Consider the following 13414-nt stretch of genomic DNA (forward strand, 5'->3'; position numbering starts at 1 on the left):
CGCATAATGATCAGTTTTTACGTGTGATGGAAACGTAACAAGCAGAAGCCAACAAGCACACTTTGTTTGATTGTGCAGCAAACTTGTTTGGCGGCCGTGTTGGGCAGGCTATTTGGTCGCTGTCACAATCATTTAAGCTGTGCCTTGTCGAATAATTCATTTTATGTTGCGTTGATTGTATGTAGTTTAAATGCCTAGGTTTGTACCGCATCGAGAGATTAATGTTTGTCCTATAAAGTAAACATGTCGCTATTGCATGCGATGGAGCTGCTGCAATGATATGCCGCCGAAATTTCCTCTCACAGAAATTGACTGCACAAAATCCGATTACCTACACAATGCACTGCCATGCAAATTGCTTAGCCTTGGCATGTGCGGACACGGTAAAGGAACTACAACACATCCAGGATTGCGAACGTGGCTTAGTCCAGACATGGATGTACTTTTCAATTTCGCCGCTCAAGACCGCAAAATTACAAGAAATGCAAACTGTTGATGTTGATTCGTCTGCGAGAAAATTAGTTAAAGCCTGCCGTACTCGCTGGCTATCTCATGGTCAGGCTGTAATCGCATTGAAAGCAGAACTGCCTGTTGTATACGCTACGCTCCAATATTTGCTACCGAGAAGAAAGATTGCACAGCAGTTGGTATTCTTCATTTAATTTGCTCCAAACGCTTTCTTTTCTCCCTTTACTTGCTGAATGCTGCTTTGGTCGATCTCAGCAAGTTATCATTGTTGTTTCAAAAAGGTAGTTTTCACTTTTCTCACATGCAGTCGGCACTTTCAATATGCAAAAGAGATTAGAAGCATTGTCAATTCAGATCAGGTTTTAAACAGCCTAAAACTTGACTGGGAGAAGATTTCAAAAATTTTACCAAGATCTCAAAATACACTTTTAAGATGATTTTTTCTGCGATTCACCACAGAAACATACTGTGAGGCACTGCTCTGCAATCTCGAAGAACGTTTCCCTAAGCCTGAGGTACTCTCTGCTTTTCGAATCTTTGATGCTAATGAGATTCCTCTTGATACCCCTCAGCGCCAGCTTTATGGGAATGATGATCTCTCGCTGCTTATCAGAAGATTTGACATTGTTCCTGCTGAACAAACCTCGAAAGTACTAAATGACTATCAAACGTTGAAAGATAGAATGACAATGCCAGAATTTGAGTTCTGCCAAGATCCCGGTGATGTCTGCAGCAAAATTGCTCGAGACAAAGTATTCCAGCAAATGTTTGCAGAGCTGCATCGACTTTGCTGCATTGTATTGTCAATTCCTCTAGCAACCGCCTGGCCAGAGCGAGGATTTTCGACTCTATGTCGTGTTACAACCAGTGACGTGCGGTGACGTTCCTAGATGGTGAGGCACTAATTTTTTCAAGCCACGCTTTTCATTAACAATCACAAAAACGGTATCGTAATAATAAAGGTAAACAAATTAGCGGCATGCTTTTGTGGGGCGCAGCCACAATGAAAAAATGTTTATACAATGTTTAATGTTTACATTCTTTCATTGTGGCTGCGCCCCACACTTTCACGTTTATTAGAAAAATGAAAATAAGAAACAGGGAAAGTATAAAAGGCGATATTTTTAAAGCACAGCCACCGGTAGCGTAGCCAGCCAAAAATTTAGGAAGGTGGGGTCTGGGCAAAAAGTTCAAACTTTTGTTGTTTAGCTTTTGCCATTGTATGAACTGCGTATCGAACACAAATAAATACGCTAGCAAACCGTTTCGATCAGCAACTTACTTTGAGTTTTAGTTAGCGCTATACTAAAAAATCATTCAGAGAGCAAAAACAAAATGACTAAAAAGTAAAACTACATCAATAAGTAGCCTACAGCGAATTTAATAATAACTAAATCGTTTATGACGTAACAGTGCATAACAATTGAAGTTCTGGCATGCCTGTGATCGACTTTTGTGGTACTGCAAAACAAATATTATTTAGAGTACACAATATTTATAAATTTTTAGGGGGTCATGGCCTCTGTTGCCCCCTGGCTGAGCCTATGACAGTCACATCCACTCCTTTTTTTACCTATCTCTTTGAAATTTGCGTGTTATTTTTTTGTCCAGTCGTCTGATGCAAACCTTTTAAATGGGAAACAGATTTGCCTTTATTTATCACTCTAACTTTAGATTGATTGAAAGTGTAAATTTTCCTCCATTTTAGTTAAATTTTATATAAAAAACAACCATTTACACTGCAAGAAGTCAATGTAGAAATGTTTCATAGCTGGGACGTCACATTTGAGGCATGCCTCAAATCCTAGCTAAATCGTTTATCATGTTTTCCGAGAGAATTGGGAAAGAAAAAGGCACGCATAATGCAGTACATAGAACTTTTGTGATCTGAAGAGAGAAACTGGGACGTCACATTTGAGGCATGCCTCAAATCCTAGCTAAATCGTTTATCATGTTTTCCGAGAGAATTGGGAAAGAAAAAAGCACGCATAATGCAGTACATAGAACTTTTGTGATCTAAAGAGAGGCTCAGCTTGGCACAGCCTCACTTCGCGTATTTCAACAATTTTGAACGCTTGATATAAATAACGCAACAGAAATTGGAAATAATAACGCTTTAGGTATAAGTGTAAAATTTGCGGGAGAAGGAGTATGGACTACAGGAATCCATTCAAATTAAAGCACCCAAAAACATGCAATGTGTACTGTACTTTAGCAAATAATATAATATTTTGTGATAAACATCTCTTTAATATACGTTTTGCTTTGCCAGATGTTGGCAGGTGAGGCACTGCCTCACCTGCCTCCCCTGACCGCACGTCCCTGGTTACAACCAAGCAACGAAATAGGCTACTAGATATCACCCTGAATGCTCTAATCAACATTTCGATGAACGTTCCGGAGGAGCTCACTGACGAGGATGCACAAAATATAGCTGAGAAGTGGCAAAAAACAAAGGACCGACGAACAGTGACAATTCAAGCATTGAAGGCGTTGGAATCTGCAAACAACGAAGAAATGGAAACTGGCGGATGGGAACGAGATTGCGAATCTGTTTTGTTGCATGAGATAGAACCTGAAAAATTTGCTCTTTAATTGTGCACTGCCAGTAGCCTAATAAATAATTCGTTTAAGCAAATGTGGCTATTTATATATATATATTTTTTTTTTTTTTTTTTTTTTTTTTTAAAACCCTGGGCAGGACTGTTGGCGCGACTTATTTCGTGTTCGAGCGCTTCAATATTTCTCTCCAGTTCATTCTGGCGAGCAGTGTTTTTTTTTCAATCAACACTAAATTCAATCGAAACGCCGCGAAGGACAGCTTTAAGGGCATCCCACCTAACATGGTGATTGACGTGATTTGCCGGGTTGGTTATTATGTAATCGTTAAAGTTTTTTCCATTAGGTCGGTATATTGTTTGTTATTTAACAAGCGTGTGTTGAACTTCCAGTATCCCTTACCGTGTTCATTTGGAGCTAGCTTCAAAGTCAACGTTACGATTTTATGGTCAGACATAATACCTGTGACAATGTTGGCGTCTATAATGTTGGTCAATAGTGATTTTGAGGTTAGAAAAAAGTCTATACGAGACGCTGCCATTGGTTTTGTTTGAATTCTCGAGTACTTTCTTTTTACCCCATGAACATGGCGAAAAGCATCATACAATTCAAGTGAATTCATGTAAGCCTGCGGAGTGGCTCGTCATCTTTTGTTTGTATGCGGGGGCCCGTGACTTTTATCCAAATTCGCATTAAGAATGATATTAAAATCACCTCCCACAACCATCTCGCCGTCAGTAGCTGTGATAACGTCTGCAAAAAGGTTGTCAAAAAAGGCTGGTTTATCATTGTTTGGCCCGTAAATATTTGTTAATGTTAATTCCTTATCACCAAGTTTAATGGTTAATATGAGATACCTCCCGCATGCGCCAGCTGTCAATTGATTAATATAATACGTTAAGTTTTTGGAAAATAAAATGGCTACCCCCTTGCTGCGATTTGTAACATGTGACCAAACAATTTCTCCTCCCCATTCCATTTGCCAAAGTTTCTCATCCCCAAGGGTACAAAGTGTTTCCTGTATTAAGGTTATATGGTATTTTTTGTCTCTGATATATTTAAAAATAGATTTCCGTTTGGACGGATCACGGATTCCCGCAACGTTAAATGACGCAATATTAATATACATTAGACAAAAAACACAAAAAGAAATTCACAAAAATAATACAAATACAATTGGGCTATCATTTCTGTTCCGCCCCAAGTTCTATGTCACCGTCATATTCGAGTCCACATGGACATTGGATTTTTTTTAAAAACGGTTTACTTGGCTCGATACATTTATTGGATTTTTTCCCGCAACTATACAGTTGATTAATTTATAGTTACATGAGCTATTGGAGCACTCTTTGCTCATTGCGAGATTCGGAACTGAATTAAATGTATTACACACACATGCAATTGAGTACCTGTTACATTGTACGCATTCAAATATGTTGTCCTTCGTCACAAACTCCGGTTGAAATTGTTTGCAGCAGGGCATCCAACGCATCACCGCTGTGCATTTCGGGCACCTGATAGCCTTTTCCTGGATAGGAACCAAAATTGTAGTTTCTTCGTCGCAGCATGCTTTGGATATGTTGAACTGATGTTTGCACTTGTAGCAATAGAATTGGGTTGCTTCTGGCCAGGCAACTTTCGGTGTGGCATTCTGGACATACAAGCGAGATCGGCGTTTCACAAATGCTTTGTGATTTGCTGTTTGGTAGCAATTCGGGACTTCCTCGAACTCTCTTTTTAGGATTCGGGCTAGTTATGATTGGTTTACCAGTATGCTCAATGCTAGAACGGCCCGGTGAAAAGCCAATTCCCAAACTAAAAAAGATGTACATTTTTTTTACTTAATAGGCAGCTTATTTTCGCGGTTCCCCAGGTAGTATGGCCTATTTTCGCCAAAATAAAACATATTTTTAAGCTTTGTAGTGGTGTACGAGCTTATAGCGCCATATAATGAATATTTCAAAAAAAAAGGTAAAATTCGTTTCGCGCACTCGCGCAAAGCGGCGTTTTTCAGATTTGCAGAGACGGCTTAAGTGACCGTACGCTGACCTTGACTATATAACAACTAACTTAAATCCAAGTACAATTAAAAGCTTTTTTGTTGTTAATGCACATCAGTATCAGAACCAGCCTGCCAATATATTTCATCCGGCCCGCCGCCTCTTTGACAAATTAGACACGAGTCCATTTTTTATATACGTTTTGACTATTTTATGTGTGTAAATGTGAAAAATTTTCGCGCTTCGCGCTAATGATCTTTATGCATCCAGTGTGTTTACGTTTTGATGCTCTTTTTGAACTAGATCAGCGCTTCTTTACTGTTGTGCCGTGAAAAGCTGCCAAGTGCGTCGCGGAAAAACGGAAAACGTATTCAAACATAATCGACAAATATTTTTTAACCATTTTTTTTAAATGTAACAAAAATAAGAAATTAAAAGAAATACCGGTATACTAAAAAAATCGCGCTCGCTTCGCTCGCCAGCTGTGCCCCAAATGGTTAACAAACACTAAAATACATTAACTATCAAATTTATCGCGTTTTATCAAAGTAGCTTTATTACACTTTTATAATAGTAGTAGGGGGATGACGACGTGTGGACTCGAATTTTAAACCAAGTATACGCTTTTTTTAGCGAATTGGCCCACCTGATTCACAATTGTTATAAAGTTGTAATAACACAAAATCTCATTTAACATATGTTGTGCGGCCCGCAGAGACCTTTCTGAGTTTGATTTTGGCCCGCGACTACTACACAAAGGTTGCCGACCCTTGTGTAAGGATTTGAATAACCTATCCAATGTTAGGATTAACTCTGCATAGAGTTTTGCACATTTCAGCAACCTTATTTGGCAAAAAACAACTACAGTAACTTAAAAATTGAGAGAAGTGCCATAAAAGAAGCACAGCCGGCCGCAGCAGACAACGCTATGCGACGTGGCCTCGTCGCTTTTTCGGTGGCATGTGCGGTTGCTCTCGCCTTTGCGGGACGGGACAAAGCAAGATGTGTAGACAATAGACATGGTAGTGTCTTTCAGCAATATTTTTCATACCGGGTCAAACTAGGAAACCAGCCAACTGTAGAGGCTAACCTTATTACTTTTTCGTGCTTTCAAAAGGTCTGTTTTTCGCGTTATTTTGCAGGAGTTAGTTTATTCGGCCAGCCGATGTTATTTTTACCTGAATTATGACGTCAGGCAATGGTATACTTTTGTGACGTCATATATGAATGAATTGTGACGTCATATCTGAAAAAAATTTCATGCCCCCCCAAACTGAAATCCTAGATCTGCGCCTGGTCACATCCACCTGCGTTCCTTTCATTTCTGCAATTTCCAAGTACTTTACTGATAAGAAGTGCACTCCTCGAGTGTGTTCATTTTAACTTCAAAGCAAGCGCATGGAGGTTTGCCACTTGGTCTATTGGCCACCAGTCCTGGGCCACGTTGAGGTTTTGTTTTTGTTTTTTCAATTTTTTTTTTATAATTTTTTTCTTTTGTAATTTTTTTGTATAATTTTTTTTTTTTTTATTTGATTTTTTTTTAATATATATTTTTTTTATTAATATTTTTTTGTAATTTTTTTTTTTTAGTATTTATATTTTTTTCATATATATATATTTTTAATTACTTTTTTTGTTATTTTTAATTAATTTGTTTTAATTAACTTTACCTACATTGCTGGTTGGTTCTTCCAAGAATTGTGCGGTATAAGATCTAATTTTATATATATATATATATAATAATTTGTAACCTACATTTACTAATACTACTAGTGTTGCTTTTAGTTTTACTGTGTTTTCACTTTCAATTGTTACCAACCAGTTTGCGTTGTTGCTTATTTGTAGAGACTCATGGTGCCTCTTTTTGTGGCCAAATATATTTTTCTTAATTACTGATAAACGACTGATTTTGATTAAGACTGAAAAGTCCAAAGAATATTTCTGTAACCTTTTTTTTATTTTTTTTTCGCAGGACGAAAGTGACTCCATGGGATTTGTAACAACATTAATTGGCTGTGGAATTGGCATTATTGGATGGTATGTTAGAAAATTGATACTAATTAACATAAATTCTGAAAATATTGAAAGTTCAGGTGCCAGTGTTCTAATAACTTACCTAAAGTGAACTTAATTCACTGTTTTCAGATGACTTGACTTGACTTAAGTCATTTGGGCGAAAATGACTTCAAAAAAAGACTTTAAAATAACACGTTTTCATTGAGTATTTTTTTACAAAATTATAAAACATATTTTTCTTCGTAAAACATATCGCTTGCGCTATTCATATTTTTTAGATGAATTATTGCTTGTAATCAAGCTAGTTTTCCACTTTTAAGTCGTTCACTGTTTAATTTCTTTGACAAGGACTTGACTTGAAATTAACTTGCACAAATAATGACTTGACTTGTGATTTACCCAAAAATACTTTTATCAATGACTTGACTTGGACTTAAGCTATCTTACAAATGACTTGACTGGGACTTCTTAAGTCATTTAAAAATGACCTGTTTACAACACTGGTGAAATTTTTAAATATTTGGCATATTTTAGTTTTATGAAAGGTAACAATAATATATCTGTTCTATTTTAAAATATTAATTGATTGATTGAAATGACGGTTGCAGTGGTATATAATGGCCTTTTCGGTTGATTTTACTAAATAAAATGTGTACTGGTCAATCCTTTTTTATTTATAAAAAAACAAAATATGCAATGAATGCAAAACAAAACAGCAATTAGCAGCTGATAAAATATGATACTGAAGCTATTTTTAATAAATAATTTAGTTTTAATCAATTCTTGTTGTTAAAGTAATTTATTTGAACTTAACAAGATATGCAGTGAACGCAAAACACCTACTTTCTTTGTCAAACATATATTTTGTCTCTTTTTTCAAAAATTTAGTAAAAACAAACGATAAAACATATTAAAAATGTGAATAACAATTTTCTAATTGCATGAACTGTGCAATATTTAATTTGTATAAATTGTATACGTAATCACTAAAATCGATTTTAATTGTTTGAACATTTATTAAACTTGTAAGTACCACAAAAGAGAACAGTTTACAATATTAATATCAATTTTATTTTCAGAATTATGTAGGTTTTACAATATGCCTGTACCTGTAAGGTATATTCAAAATAAATGTGAAAACCAAATAGGCTGAGTGAATTGACATCATACTGATAAATAAGTTTGAATACATACTTCTATTAGTGCGAAAAAATGTGTTTTTATATTTTTATTGAAGTTTTTAACATTTGGGTACACTATGCATGGATCTGTAATAGACTTGATAATAAATTGCAAAGCAAAAAAGACAAGAAAATTGTCATCATCTGGATTAATATGCAAGTTCTATACAAGATGATTCAAGTCTGTATTGAAACGTCTCTATCAAGACAATGTCAATCTACTCAAAATTTTTGGCTTTGCAATTTTTAATATTTTTTTCCCAAATAGACATGTTAGGAAGCCAGCTCCTTTATTCACCATGTTGAAAATGAATAAAGAGTTATTCGAAACATTCAATATGACACTTACTTCTGTATGGGATTTGATATTCTTATTATGTATTCACCATGTTTTTTTATTACACAGCTGAAATGTGGACGGTAATGGTTATCCTTGGTATTACATGCAACGCCTCCATTCCTCTAATAATGGAAATGTCGGCTGACTCTGCGTATCCAGTTGGTGAAGGTACCTCAAGTTCTGTCGTCGTCTGGCTCATGAACCTTCTTTCTTTTGTCTTTCTGATTGGCCTAAATGTATCTCCAGGTTTGTGACAGACAAAAAATCTAATCGTATTTAATTAAACTGTTTATTAGTTTAGTACAGACTGGATAGATGGTTGGAAAATTATTGAAAAAAATAATATCAAAAAATTCTAGCTGTACATTTGTTTCTATACAGTATAAACAAATTAGATTTATTTAGTACTTTTTTGAAAATTGAAAGTTAGTTTTTTAAAGTACAGACTGAAGAAAGGGTTACAAAAATATTAGGAACAAATTATAATAATAAAAAATTCTAGCTGTACATTTCTTTATAAACATAATAAACAAATCGTATTTATTTAGTACTTTTTTGGACATCGAAAAGTGATATTTTTTAAGTACAGATTAAAGAAATGGTTGAAAAATTATTTTAAAAAAATAACAAAAAAATCTAGCTTTACATTTATTTATAACATAATAAACAAATCGTATTTATTTAGTACTTTTCTTTGGAAAGTTAGTTTTTAAAGTACACACCAAAAAAATGTTTTAAAAATTATTTAAAAAAATATTATTAACAAAAAATGCTACCTGTGCATTTGTTTTTTTCCATACTAAAATATAGTTGCTTATTTTTCAAATATTAGTTTTTGTCAGCAGTGATATCACTATTTATATTTTATAAGATAGTTATTTCACTTGAAATCTAAATTGTAAAATTGTGTGTAAAATATTTTGTTAGAATAAGGAATACTATCTATGACATGCCGTTCATACTTAAAACCTAACTGGTAATCTTACAGTTGCTTATTTTACAAATATTAGTTTTTTTAAGTAGTAAAATCACTTTTGTAAAATAGATATTTTATAGGAAATCTAAATTGTAAAATTTTATGTATGTTGTTTGTATAAGGAATGCTGTCTATGACATGCCGTTCATACTCAAAACCAAAATTATTATCTTAAAGTTGCTTATTTTACAAATATTAGTTTTTCTCAAGTGGTTCTCAAGTGGTACTATTTATAAGATAATTCTTCTATTGGAAATCTCAATTGTAAAATATGTTGTTCGTATAAGGAATGCTGTCTTTCACACTCAAAACCAAAATGCTAATCTTATAGTTAAGTGGTAATGTCACTAATTTTTTAAGATAGTTCTTTAAGTTAACTAAAAATTGTAAAATATGTTGTTTGTATGGGGAAAGCTGTCTATGGCATGCTTTTCATACCCCAAACCAAAATTCTAATCTTATAGTTGCTTATTTCACAAATATTAGTTTTCTCAAGTGGTAATATCACTATTTATAAGATAGTTCTTTTGTCGAAAATCTAAATTGTAAAATATGTTGTTTGTATAAGGAATGCTGTCTTTCACACTCAAAACCAAAATGATAATCTTATAGTTAAGTGGCAATGTCACTATTTTTAAGATAGTTCTTTAAGTTGACTAAATTGTAAAATATGTTGTTTGTATAAGGAAAGCTGTCTATGACATGCTTTTCATACTCCAAACCAAAATGCTAATCTTATAGTTGCCCATTTTACAAATATTAGTTTTTTCAAGTGTTATATCCCTATTTATAAGATAGTTCATTCATTGGAAATCTAAATTGTAAAATATGTTGTTCGTATAAGGAATGCTGTCTTTCACACTCAAAACCAAAATGATAATCTTATAGTTAAGTGGTAATGTCACTATTTTTAAGATAGTTCTTCAAGTTGACTAAATTGTAAAATATGTTGTTTGTATAAGGAAAGCTGTCTATGACATGCTTTTCATACTCCAAACCAAAATGCTAATCTTATAGTTGCCCATTTTACAAATATTAGTTTTTTCAAGTGTAATATCCCTATTTATAAGATAGTTCATTCATTGGAAATCTAAATTGTAAAATATGTTGTTCGTATAAGGAATGCTGTTCATACTCAAAACCAAAATGCTAATCTTATAATTAAGTGGTAATATCACTATTTCTAAGATAATTCTTTAAATGGACCTCCAAATTGTAAAATATGTTGTTTGTATGAGGAAAGCTGTCTATGACATGCTATTCATACCCAAAGCCAAAATGCTAATCTTATTTCAGATCCGGTCTTTGCAAATTACATTTTACTCGGGTGTATAGCAGTCTCGGTTCCTATGATTGCATTCGGAACGAAAGAAGTAAACCAGAGGCTTCAAATGGACTTGGATGCCAATAAGAATGTGCGTAATACAAGTGAATCAAGCTACGGTTCTATTGATAACGATAACAAAGTCAACACTTAATAATATCTCCGGAAATTTTGCTGTGTTTTTGAAATATTAAATAAAGAAAATAAACATTCTTTTTGGGGGGAATTATTTTTTTGCTACAGCTAAGATAGATATTTTTTTGAATGTTCTAAAAATACATGTACGCCAAAGGTGCAATAATCTGCAGTCAACAGTTATTTTAAAATATTATATAACGAAAAATTATTATTCTTTTTGGGGGCTTTTTTTGGACACAGATAAAATCGATATTATATTGAATGTTCTAAAAAAACATGTAAATTCGTAACTCCAATGATGCAATACCAAGTCAGTTCAATACTTAGTCAAAAATACATACAAAATTGTAACCCCTCTTTAAAATACCTTTTGACTAACAACCAAAAATAACCCTCCATATACTTCTTTATAAAACCTAACATTCTGTTTATTATTCTTAAACCTTAATTTTCTGTGAATTTTTGCATTTGAAAAATAGATAAATACTACCCTTTTTGTTCTTTGCAAAACTTCGCTTACTTAACTAAATTGCTTATTAATATTCATATTCTTTCTTTTTTTGTCTTTTGTTGTTGTGCAATCCAGAGTTATTATTGCATTGTGATGGTTACTATTGCTGTACAGAATATGTTATTTTCTATTCATTTACACTTGTTGGTTTAGCATGCATCAGTGTTATATGCAATGTTTTCTCATTTTCATAGCCTATTTGCAGATTATCTCCTTAAAAAACTGTTCCATTTCTAATAGAATAATCAATTTGCCTATTTCTTTGTTTGCATAATTACTCTTTTATGTTGTTTTCGTAATTTATTTTTGCCTTAAACGCTCTACGCTACCTTGAGATTTGAAACAAGTGCTTTATTTACAATTCATTGTTTTGTAAACATGTTAACCATTTCATGCCGTTAGTAATAAAGTGGATATTGATCTTTATTTTCTGTGATACATAAATTAAATAAAATTAAGTGCTTGTTTATGTGGGCTGTTTTTTTTCACGATTTTTACAATTACAAAAAACATTCGAAGCATATTCCAACTTAGGTGTCACACCCTGTAATTTACTACCGGTACACCAAATGAATAAAAAGTAATGCAGTATTAAACTCTTTGACGTAAGGTATTTCTAGGATCATATTATAGTAAATAAAGAGCACTGATCTCTTTGAAACCTTGATAGCGCAACTATATTCGACTTTTGACATAAATTATGCTAAGCTTTTACGCTAAATTAATCCTCTTAATAGAGATTGTAATGTTTCTGTGAATGAAGTGTGGGTGAAGGGGAAAGTTTTTGCTGTGTATTTATATTATATTTATAGAACGTTTGGTGCATGCTCCACTTGTCAGATTGCGACAAACTCGTTTAGTTCTTTTAAAACAAGAACACAGGCTTAACCCGTTAGGTAGGTCGTTAGGACTTGTCCATTACAGGGGCTAATATTCACCGGGTTTCGTCGTTAAACCTTTTGGTTCGAAATTTCCGGCACTGCAAAAAATATTATTACAGAGGGCCGCATGACATACAATGTTGTTTTTGATAAAACGTTATAGAATCGCGCAACGATTTCCTTACTTTTTAAAGAATTGGTTAACTGCGATTTTCCTAATATATTAATGATAAAAATAAAAAAACACAAATCTAAAGGCTTATAAAAACATTATGGACAGTTTTCATAATTCCATATAGCAGCCCATGGCATGGAAGATATTTAGGTTTCGGCTGTATTGACATACTTGCTTCTGCGTTCCAAAGCAGAATGTACTCCTTTGGCGAAATCTGTTTCGCTATTTGTACAGACATTCTGTATAAACCGGTGTCGTTTTATTAAGTGTATTTAAAAATATTGCTACCGCTAGATAGAAGTACAAAGCTAATATCTATTTTGCAATAACGACACACTTTGTTTGCAATTTCTACCCCCAACTTGTGGCCCCTAGGTTAACAGACCCCTAAGCCCGCAAAATGACATCTACACATCAGCCTCCATCGTGTCTGGATATTTGAAGTCAACTAAACTCTGAACAAAAAACGGTCAGAAACAAACCATAAAAATATTCGAGCAAAAACAAGATATGTCACGAAAATAAATTTTTAACCCATATAACTAGAATTATCTGATTGTCCAAGTTTGGTTTTACAACACTTACTCGCTTTCCTACCATCAGGGCTGGATTAACCATTAGGCTAATAAGGCTATAGCCTTAGGCCCTGGAAAAATTCGGCCCTCAGTTAGTTTTATTTTATTCAATTGAATTCAATACAGTTGCTGAGTGACTGGCGTCTATTGTCAACGTTATTAAGCAATTTCTGCGAATTAGGTTTGGCGACATGGCACATTGTTGCATCAGCATTGAATTATTGTCATTCTTTTTTTCCAGTTAGCAGACTTGATTATGATTGACTTATA

The sequence above is a fragment of the Ascidiella aspersa genome, chromosome 5 (assembly GCF_963924565.1).
Source record: "Ascidiella aspersa chromosome 5, kaAscAspe10.2, whole genome shotgun sequence".
Taxonomy (NCBI): Eukaryota; Metazoa; Chordata; class Ascidiacea; order Phlebobranchia; family Ascidiidae; genus Ascidiella; species Ascidiella aspersa.